The 9,896-nt window shown below is 45.5% G+C and overlaps 1 long non-coding RNA gene across 1 annotated transcript; it reads right to left on the bottom strand.

The window, feature by feature from the left end:
• Positions 1–937: 937 nt before the first annotated feature.
• On the bottom strand, positions 938–6,694 carry LOC144148096 (uncharacterized). Its single transcript, XR_013317973.1, has 4 exons — positions 6,549–6,694; positions 3,673–3,792; positions 1,438–1,516; positions 938–1,349 (listed from the first exon to the last, which is right to left on the bottom strand). It is a non-coding gene; the product is annotated as an uncharacterized LOC144148096 (long non-coding RNA).
• Positions 6,695–9,896: the final 3,202 nt, after the last annotated feature.

The following is a 9,896-nucleotide window of genomic DNA, read 5'->3' as shown; positions in this document are numbered from 1 at the left end:
CGTTCTTTTTGGCGGCCGTAGATGTATCAGATGCCGGGGAGCTTTCTCCTTTTCTCCGCAACGTGGAGGGGTCGATTTCCCGCCTGGCGCCACAAAAAAGCAGGCATGGCTGCCTGCTCGCAAGCGCGTGCTCAGGCTGGTAGGGCGTTTTTGAATCCATAAACGTTTGTTGTCGAGGGGTGTCGTTGAAAGGGGAGTATTGAGTTCGTCACTCAAACTTCGCGCGCACTCAAAACACAAAAGAAACGCCAAAACTCTGAGTACAGTTTCAGGCATTGAAGAGGTTGGTGCACAGCGCCGACGACGGCGGATCGTCACAGGTTTCCGAAAAATAGGCCGCGAAGTTTACCATGGACAGCCGATAGGACAGCCATAGACTCAATAGGTCGTTTAGGCCATGTCAGGGGTGCATAATGAGGAAAATGGAAGAGTGCGGTTTTTTTGGCTTTCAGTGCGATTTGCGCGCTCACCGCTTCACGTACACGTGTAATATCTGGCTCAGGTATTCCTGGCAGTGTAATGCAAGCGTCTCGCTGATTTAATCGCACTGCTCAAAGAGTGTTGCAGGGTCCCTTTGATTAGTTCTGTCTAATTGCGTTGTAGCCCTTCCTATGCAGTGCCGGAATTGCAGCGCATAGGAGGGGCTCGTTCCTATCAGGCTCGTTCCTTTGAATGTATTTTACGGGGGTGCCCGGGAAGGTGACGCTTGAGGTGGTTTTGTTTCTCCAGGCATCCTAGAAATCTCTGGTCCTCTGACTTCTCTGAGCACCACCACCTCGTATTTGATTGGCACCCCTATTGAAAATGTGGAGTTGATGGAATCCATCAAAAATCAACATGGTGGATTATGGTAATGGAATTACTGATGGCATGATGGCAGATGACTGCATGCTGGCAGGGTGATGGATGATGGCAGATGACTGCATGCCGGCAGGGTGATGGATGACGGCATGCGTCGGTAGCTGATGGCAATGGTAGCGTCGATGCTGGCAGCTCGGGTGACAGTATGACGGCAGATATGCGAAATTGCAAAAAATGATGACGACATGAAAAGGAAAGATGCTATGCAATGCTAATTAAAAACTGGTTTCATTTCTTGCGAATAAATTTATAAAATAAGATTTGCAGCAAATAAGTAAGCTTGCGTATGCGTTTTGCTCTGTCCATTCATGTCGTGATCATTTTTCTGCTATCCTGCTACAATGATCTGAAAACTTAACCATTTTATGAGAGCTTAGATGTGTGTGCTGGGGTGCTTAAAAATATTACACAAAACAAACTTGGTTTTAAAGTTGAATATATTATCATTAAATATCAAATACGGTGACTATCTTCGAACAGGTGGGCAGCTGAAAAGAAAAAAAAAACTGAGTTACACACTAAAGCTTATACAATCCAGATCAACTCAAAACAAATGTATATTCACATTTCACATACCTCCTTAAACATTCTGAGATGGTCACTCCGATGTGGTCCCTTGCTTCTGCCCTTCCTCTTTGCCATAAAAATAGAAAGCCTGCAGAAAAAAAACATTTTCAACAAATTAAGTGGAAACCATCCTGCTAGGGCTCCCTTCAGGTCATGGAAGGGTGCTCTTGACCGGCACTGCTCTAAAAGGCATCGCATGGTGGCAATGCCTTTCCCGGGAAAGGATTTTAGTAAGATGCAAGCGTGCATGCATGCAACCGAGAATTTCAAGAGAACATGCGTTAGCAGCAGGTGGGAAAGAAGCAAAACACCCTCGTCTAGAAGAATTCTATGCTCAAAGCGCAGCCAGCGAATACCAGGCGCAAAAAAAAATGTAGCTTCAGGCGAGTGTGTTGAAGGTTAGGAACACGTTAAATTGAAAAGTGAAGAAGGCCAGATGACATTAACCTGGTTGGATGCATTGAAGCGACGACAAGAAACGCACACAGTCTTGAGATGAAAGTGCAGACTAAACGAACGCTTGCAAAAACTTCAGCAAACTTGTGATGAATTTAGAGAAAGTTCAATACTATGAGGACAACCGAGCTGTGCAAGCACTAAAGACCCTTTCGGAAGCCGCACAAGAAGGAGAACGGGTGTGCCAAATTTGCCATGGAACAGATTATCAATAGTGATAAGGCGCGCTAACTAGACAGGAACCCACGTTGCGGCAAAGTGTTGTGGAAGGCGACTTCTTGTAAAGGATACGAGCATGTGAGGGGCAAAAAACTGCTGAAGCTGCCGTGTCAAAGCACACTAAAAATCTTGTCGGACCTTCTGCAAGAGACTCGAGTAATAAACCTAATAAAGGAACGGCTTCAAGTGGAGGGACAAAGCTTGCGGTCACTAAAAGAACCATACTGCAGCCTGATTACTGACGAAATGTCAATACAGGAAAAAGTAATTTATGGCTGCCAAGTCGACATATTTTCGGCCTTGATATAAGCTGTGAACCTTGAACCGGTGGTGCCACTGAATTAGCCTGCAGGCTCCTTTGGTTTGTCCTGCGGGGGCTTTCCACGGCTGACGTTATCCCCTTAGGGTATTTTTTTACCGGGAACAGGAAGCATGACCGGCTCCGTAACCTGAATTTTAGTGTGCTCAACTGTGTAAGAGGTAGGGTTTTTCATTATCCGTATTGTCACAGACAGCCACCAGACAAACAGCGCCATGTTCCTAGGCATGTCGGTTGACAACACACTACAACATCAGCATGTTTTGCTACATCCAGCGCGGCAAAATGACCCATCGTTCCTTTTATTTGACCAAACCACCTCATTAAGAACCTTAGAACAAATTTTCTAGAGAGAGAGAGGGGGATGTTTGATGGAATGCAGAAAGTTAGGGACTGTTTTGTTCTCAAGGCCCTCTTTAAGATCCAATAAAAGTTGTCACTTGTGAACCCAGTTTGGCTCCTAAGCTGATCACACATTGAGCAGAACCTGGAAAAAATTAAGCTGTCCCACGCCACCTTGATATTTTCGCCTGTCGTCATCAGCAGCCCCAAGTTCCTTCAGAAAAAGCCCAAAGGTCACGAATAGGCTACAGAATAAAAAATTCCAGTAAAACAAGCTGAATAGTGCAATCCCATGTTAAGGACCATGCATCTACTCCACGTAAATATGTGATTGCAGCTGTTCAGCAAGGTGTCTGAAGTGAAGCATGAAGCGCAATAACACAACAGCCCAACCAAGAACTGTAGCGCGGATGGCTGATTGTGTGGCCACTTTCCGAATTGACGCCACCGCATCACCGATAGCGTGCACCACAGGCGACGCGGCGGAGGAAAAGAGAGCTATCGTTCTCACAGGCGGAGAGGAGCATTCGGTGGGCTGCACGAAAAGGGGGATATCAAGCAGCTGTGTCACTTCTAAATGTTGCATCATGTGCATCCTAGTTCTCTTTTTTACTAAGAACTCCCACCTTCGTGCTTCTGTTTCAGCAGTCCAATGTACAATGGCAGCAAAGGTTCATGTTAAACAATACATAAAGACGTTAAATACAATACATCCAAATTCACTGATTCCAAACTCGGAGAGCAATGAATTGCTGAAATGAAGATGCCGACCAGCATAGCATATATATACAGTGCTATTGGAAGACCAAAGCACTGCACTCTCGATCAAATTAGGCAAGTTCTGGTAACTGAATTTCACAGTGCACGTCATAGCATTGCACTACAATTGTATAGAACTAGGTGCTCACCTATTGTAACCAACCTGAAAAACAGCCAGTGACATCTGATGAGAGGTCCATCCAGATAGGTCCATCCACCAAGTAGGGCATGCCAGCTGATCTCCACTGCAAGGTGTAACAGTCAGTAGCCTGCAAAATAGAAGTGAGTGGCAAACAACAAGCAAGTTGCGTTAGCCTTAATCCTTCAAAGTTCTAAATGCGATATTAAGGTGTCGAGCAAGGTGTTCTTCACACTCCAAGCGAAAATATGAGAACGTTAAAATACCACATTACCTGGATGTAAGGATGGCCGAAGTGACTATCACAGCATAGTGACAATGTCAACGATCAAGCTTCTAACTCAATTCTCTCTTTGGAAGTAGATGCCGTTCATTATGACCAGTTCATGTATGCGTAAAAAGGTGCCGAGATGAGCTCTCTCATTGCTATAAGGCAAATTGCTTCCACGATTCTGTGACAAAGCGCAGACCTAAATGATGATAACGTTGCCTTAACAATTAGGGAGTGCCTAGCGTTCCGTCCAGCCGGAATGCTAAAAACTGCTCAAGTTCCGTCCAGACTGAACGCCAAATCAAAACCAGCCAATTAGCCGCCATTTCTCATTCTGGGATTTGGTGTAGTGGTTCCGCGGCTGACTACGAACGTTGTAGGCCCTGGTTCGATTCTCGCACCATTTTTTTTGTGTGTGTGTGTGTGGCCGTGGTTAGCGTTTTGTAATAGCAAAACTTCCCGCCCGCTTTACAATTCACGCGATGAGAGCAGTAGGTCTTGGTTTTTTACTCAAGCGGCCGAGCCGCTCCCGCTCACTGGAGCCAAGGCCGACGTAGCCATCGCCAGTTACACCCAATCTCCTCTAATTATTACCAGTGATTAATAATTAACAGTGACTCTGGCTAGTCAGTGAACGGAAGCGGTTTGGCCGGTTAGGTAAAAATCAAGACCGACTGCTCACGCTGAAATATTGTGAAGCGGGCGTCGGGTGGCGACTTGGAGATCTGTCCAGATTGAGCTAGAGTTAGTCCGATCATCTGTAATTATTAATAATGATTAATAATTATCAGTGATTCTGGCTAGTCAGTGAGCGGTAGCTGTTTTGCTGGATGGGTAAAAATCAAGAAAGACTGCTCTCAACGCGAGTTGTGTCTCCTCCGGACGGAACTTTAGTGACAGTTGCCGTTCCGTCTAGACGGAACGCTATACACAGCCTAACAATTCTGCCAAAGGAGGCTGGAAAGGCTGTGATGAACTGCTGAACAACAATACAAGTGAAGCAATTTTTTTTGTTTCTAAAGTCTCTTCTAGGTGATTGCAGCTTAAACCAAGTTCAATTCTTCTTCCCACGCAGTGCTTGAAGCCCACATGATGCGTCGGTGCATGTTTTCAGCTGGTACCGTCAATATCATGGCAACAATTTTTTTCCTTCAAAACATGAATCTAATTAGTCCTTAATAATGGCCGCGATGTCTTAGGGAAGCATAGGGAACCAGATTTAAGGTTGTGCTCACATTGACATCAAACCCATTGAAACGATTTTCAAAAATGATACACATTGGTATAGGCCGCAAAATTTGAAACATGACAATAATGCATTACTGCCAATAATGACAATAGCCAGTGCTTAAAAAATTATTGCGATGAGAAAGAGGTTATCCTCTTCTGAAAAATTAAGAAAAAACTTTCAGTGTGATCTAACCATCTAGAAAAGGCTGTTCTCCCATCTATTCTCAGCAGCATATTTTCTAGAACGATATTTATTTACATCAAGTCGTGTTTTTAACAGAGTGTATTATTTGCTGTGCAATTATGTACACAAGCTACTAGAAAGAGACCTTCGGCCTTAACCAGTCCAGAGGAGACCCACTTTTTTTTTTGAAGCATTTGCTCTTGTGCGGGGTGCACTCATCCACAGAATGAGAGCCCAATACAAAATTTAACTGAGCAACACGCGTGGCCGCGAATTATTCGGAGACAGTAGTGAATGTTGCAGTGCTTAAACGCTCCCCACGTGCGGCCAGCATTGCTTATACCTCTGCACCAGACGCACGATACGCATGTAGTTTCGACGTGGTAGCAAATTCGGGTTGAATGAACGTTTTTGGTGCTACTGATGCACATGCACAAACATATATGCGATTATCGAACGATTGGAACACTCAAACATTCACTGCACATGCGGGGCTTGCGAGTGTGACGCCAATTTCAGCCATCGTACCCTCAATCTGAACGCAGAGAGCCTTGTTTGTACCAGTGCACTTTTCTGAGTGACCGCTTTGAAAAATGACAAACCCTGCAGTGTAGTGTAGACTGCTATGTGCCTCGGCTAAAAGTTACCTAAAGCGTACCACTCCAGTCCAGGTACGAAAAATGATGCGAAGAACAATTTGCAATTCCTTAAAAAGAACTACCCACCAAAAAAAAAAACTTGCGAACTCAACCTGGAGCGGTCGACCGCGCGTATTGGCGATCGGTTGTTGCGAGCACCAAACCGTTTAGCCAACGTAGCAGTATGGTCCTACTTCGCTCAACAAAAAGCCTACAAACGGCACAAACAATAGGGCTCTTCGATTTAAAGACTCGAATTCACCGCGGATATTCCGCCGGAGTCCGATGATTCCCCGAAGCCATAAGGATACACAAGAAAATCGAATGCCTGACTGCTTTCAGGGAATCGGCGGTGAGTCCGGGACTGTAAATCGAACAGCCCTACTGTTTCTAGTCCCGCACGCAATATCCGCGGTCGAAAGGCAGATCTACGTAACCCTCAAAATCAGTCGCTGTCAAAAAACATTAGGGCTAACCGACAACGCAAACGTCTAACACGGAACGGAATAGCCCTGCCCCGTTAAATACACAAGTAAAGTGCAAAAAGTTGACTAGTCACTTACCTTAAATCACAGGCGACATATCTTCGTCGAAACAATAATCCGCTGTCTTCAAAACAACCACAACAAAGCCACTCGACAAGCGCGTACAACTCCACCGTCTCGGCGGCCAGGAAGAAAGGAATGCGGCGGCGTGATGGCGTGGCGATGTTGCTGGATGGAGCAGTGGAGTACTGAGGCCGAGGTTTCGGTTTCGGCTGTGCCTTGGTGTTTTCGTAACGCAGTTCATACACGGCGCGAAGTGAACAAAATGCGTCGAAACAAATTCTGGCTTGAACATAGACACATAAAGCAATGTAAATAGAAAGATAAGGTTGCCATACCCAGCAAAAAGTTGAGTTTGTTGGGCTATCCTGAATATGAGCGATTGAGTTGTGGAATAAACCTCCGACATCACTTTGGGGGAAATCACTTTTGGTTAAAAACTACCAAGAACAGGCACATTTTTCGTTTAAAAAAATGATATCGTGCTGTTAGCAAAAAAAAAAAAAGAAACAGACCACCGGAGGATCGAACCACCAACTTTGCAACAAAAAACGAGCGCGTTACCACTGCACCACCGCTACAATCAGAAACCAAGCCCGAACAAGTGCCATTTAGTTGGTTTGTCAACCTAAATCGCCCATGAATGCATAAATATTGTGAGTTATGTTTACTGCTTCTCGTATATAACCCATTCCGGCAGTCATACCGCTTCTTGGGCACGCACCAGTCTCCGAAACGAGGCTGACCTTGAGAAGTGTAGCCAGCTATCTCAACCTAAAAGAGATATCGCACATCCCCGTTCTCCGTTGGTTCTCCCCGACGAAAGCCAACGTAGCTATGAGTGAAATGGCATAGAGGGAAATGGCATGCGCGCCCGGAATTAAAATTATGTTGTGTAATAATACCGTGCTTAGATCTGTCTCAAGGCAGCTGATTACAACTAAGGAGGATAGGCGAAGCGTTAGACCCGTAGTCTGCCGCGTACAATTTAAGCCATGCCACGGACGGTTCTGTCCGCGGGCTCAGCGCAGCGAAAATGAACACGTACGGTTTGACGGTTTGACCCTGTCGCAGCGAAAAAAAGCTGCCCATGTTTTCAACGTAAGTGTCCGCACTGCCATCCTTACACCAAAAACGGCGAATAAAGGGCATACAGTTTCATACCAGCCCTCCAAGTTCTGGCTTAAAAACAAGAAGCGCTAATCAAAGTAGCTTTTCTCTAATATGCCAAGTTTTCAGCAGCACCTTATCAAAAATGCAGTTATTGTTTTTTCTTCTCGAAATTCCCAATGCCACCGCTATGTTTCTGTTATTATATCAGTCCTTCGCTATCGAATGAATTTTGGCTTGCTGCCAGCATTCGTTCGGAAAATGCCTTTCCATCATCAGCACAGCAGTCAAGCTTGCCGTCACGCGAACATCTGCCGTCATCGCGCGGCGTGCGTGCCAAGTTTTCGTCAACACCTTTTCAAAAAGGCAGCTTTTGTAATTTTCTCGCAACGGTCAATGCCAAAGCTATGTTTCTGTCATTACAAGCGCTTCGCTCTCGTATAAGTTTTGGCTTTCTGCCGTCATTCATTCAGAAAATGCCTTTCCATCGTCAATTCAGCAGTCAAGCTTGCCGTCACGCAAACATCTGCCGCCATTGCGCCGCAAGCCTGCCAGCATGGAGGAAGGTGCTGGAAGGTGCTGAAAGGTGCTGGCAGGCATGCCATCATGACTGCCAGCACCTTCCAGCGTCTCCTTCCAGCAGCTTCCATTACAGTTTCTTACGTACATCAAGCTTTCCAAGGCGACCATCAAACGCAATCAACCTTTCCAGCAATGAATCTTGATGGTTGGTTGATGGAATTTTCAACAGGGACTGGCTTTGCCTCTTTGCTTGAAGCGCTACAGTGCCTTCATTGTTGTTGATGTACTGGATCCATTGGTCTAGGCGGTTTTTGGAGGATGTCATTGCGATTATGCCTTCCTCTCCTCTCCTCATTGCGACATCTCTCAGACCCAAGGAGGCTGGGTCGGCCGGCGTTTTTCTAAAGCATCTCAGCGATGCCCGTTGTTTCTAGTGCGATTTATGTTTCTACAGCTGCCATTTTGAATAAAAAAAAAACATTTAAGAAAGTTGAAAAAGTGTTTAGAAGTTCCTATAAGGCATAGCCTGCTTTCCGGAGGAAGTATACGAGCTGTCGGGCGGCCTTAGAATTTGTTGCAATAAAGAACTCGGCAGGAAATACAAGGCACTGGAAATGAAACACTTGGTTTGATAAAAAAAGTGCAGTGATGAAGTTTAGGCTGATAGTTGGGCCAGATGGTTCGAACTTGTATACATATTAATCGACCAGATTTAGTGGAAATCCCCAAGGTGGAGCAAGTTTCTTTGAAGTTAAGTTTGACATCCACCTCAATGCAGCCGTACGGCTACAAAGGAAAGCTGTACAGCTTTCTCGGAAACTCCGCACTTGAAGAAAAATTCGTCCTGGTCCACGATTCATCCGGGACCAGGACGTATTTTTTTTGTATACATATTACTAGCGAAAACAAGAGACGCAGGAAGGAAGAAGCACTCAGGGCGGTTGCTAGCACTCGTCCAGGGTGCATCTTTAGTCATCCGTGCGTCGTTGTCCCTTCTAATACGTATTCAAGTGCAGTGATAATAACGATCTCCAAATCTGCGTTGAGAAGTCGGAATTTTGAGTTAAGAAGTTGGAATTGGTTGAGAATGCAGGTAAGCTTACGGCTGCACTTCCCCAATGGAAGACCGTCTACGGTAAAAATGTTCAAGATTTCTAAAAAAGTGAAGAGCTGAAGCACTAGGAGTAGCATTTCACTGAAAACTCTCATGTTGCGACACCTTGACATCGCACAAAGAATTAATACTTCAAACGTTCCCTTTTCTAGATTTTTCGTTCCCAAACGGTTCATTTAATAAAATTAGTCCCAAGCCATATCGCCACGGCCGCAACAAAGAATACTAATAGGTAGCTTTCCGGTATGGTGCTTAGGCGGGAGTGACCCATTATACAACATGGATGTATTCAAATAACCCCACGTTAAAAATGAGCAGATACTTCTGAACATTCCAAACTAAAGCCTTAAGGATTGCGTCCAACCAATCTGGAACATTTCAATACATACAGTACAAGCTCGTTAATTCGAACTCGAAGGGGACGATAAAATTGTTCGAATTAAGCGGAGTTCGAATTAGCAGGCGGGCGCTATAATGACTGGACATCGCGCCACACTGCGCAGGCAGAACCCAACCCAGCCACCTCTGCACTCGTTCTCGCCAATCAGGGGCTGCTGCACGTTTGTTGCGCCGGCCCCGTGATCGCAGGCACAAAGAAAACCTGCAACGGCATGCGCCGT

The sequence above is a fragment of the Haemaphysalis longicornis genome, unplaced genomic scaffold (genome assembly GCF_048455015.1).
Source record: "Haemaphysalis longicornis isolate Haplotype H1 unplaced genomic scaffold, Haemaphysalis longicornis Haplotype H1 scaffold_76, whole genome shotgun sequence".
Lineage (NCBI taxonomy): Eukaryota > Metazoa > Arthropoda > Arachnida > Ixodida > Ixodidae > Haemaphysalis > Haemaphysalis longicornis.
The sequence above is the reverse complement of the archived record's forward strand: the minus strand, read 5'-3'. Positions and strand labels throughout refer to the sequence as shown.